Source organism: Chiloscyllium plagiosum, chromosome 36, assembly GCF_004010195.1.
Source record: "Chiloscyllium plagiosum isolate BGI_BamShark_2017 chromosome 36, ASM401019v2, whole genome shotgun sequence".
NCBI classification, from domain to species: Eukaryota; Metazoa; Chordata; class Chondrichthyes; order Orectolobiformes; family Hemiscylliidae; genus Chiloscyllium; species Chiloscyllium plagiosum.
The window spans coordinates 4,709,233-4,710,520 of record NC_057745.1 but is presented as its reverse complement, the minus strand read 5'-3'; positions in this window follow the sequence as shown (position 1 = coordinate 4,710,520).

Genomic DNA, 1,288 nt, shown 5'->3' with positions numbered 1-1,288 from the left:
TCAGATGATGTAAGCAGTCCTTCAGTACATTGGCACCTCATCTCTGGCCAGATAGGATTACAAGGCCAAGATATCTCATACCTCAGCAGCCTGGGATGTATCTCATCCAGCCCTGCAAATTTATTCTCTTGATAGGCTGCCTAACCCTCGAGCAACTATCTTCCCACCCCACCCCCATTAATTTCTTCTAATATTTCATAGTTCTCCACTTTGTTGTTTACACTTGCTTGACATTTTCCATTGCAAAGATTGACACATTCATTGAGGACTGTACCTACATCTTCCAGGTTGACATACACATTTCCTTTTATTCTACTCACCATTGCATTCTCATGCACTCTGTTGGCTTTCATCATTTCCATTTAGTTCCCCATTATATAGCTTGCATTCCTGTAGGAACTCTGCCACCTTGAGCCATTGGTATCTGCCAAAAGCTTTTCTTATTTTCTGAATCTTAACCATTGTATCCCTTGACACCCAAGGTTCTGCACTCTTCAAGGGATCATACTTGCCCCATACTGTCACTCTGACAAATGTTATCTGTGAGTTGTTACCCAGAGTCCACTTGGCCAATTTATAACTTAGTAAAGATATCTTAACTTAGTAAAGTTAGATTTGCCCCTTCTGAGAATTTTTATTCCTTATCCATTTCCATAACTATCCTAAATCTAACTGATCTCTGCCCAGAATGCAAAATGCTCCCTTCCTTTTTCCATTCATTCATGCAATGTGGGCTTCACTGACGAGAAAAGTATTTATTACGCCTCTCTAGTTGCCCTTGAGAAGGTGGTGGTGAACTGCTGCCGTCCATTTGCTGTAGGTGGATAGATAATTAGGGAGAGTGTTCCAGGATTTTGACCCAGTGCCACTGAGGGAACACCATCAAACCAGCAGATAAAGGGGGTGCAGTGATAGTTTGGCGCACTGACCTCTACACCGCTGAAACTAGACGCCAACTTGAAGACACCTCCTCCTACAGCCCCCTCAACCATGACCCCACCCCCATCACCAAACCATCATCTCCCAGACCATACAGAACCTCATCACCTCAGGAGATCTCCCTCCCACAGCTTCCAACCTCATAGTCCGGGAACCCTACACCGTCCGATTCTACTCCCTTCCCACTATCCACAAGCCTGACCACCACGGCCAACCCATTGTCTCAGCCTGTTCCTGCCCCACCGAACCCATCTCCACCTACCTCGATACTGTCCTATGCCTCCTAGTCCAGGAGCTCCCCACATACGTTCGTGACACCACCCACGCCCTCCACCTCCTCCAAGACTTC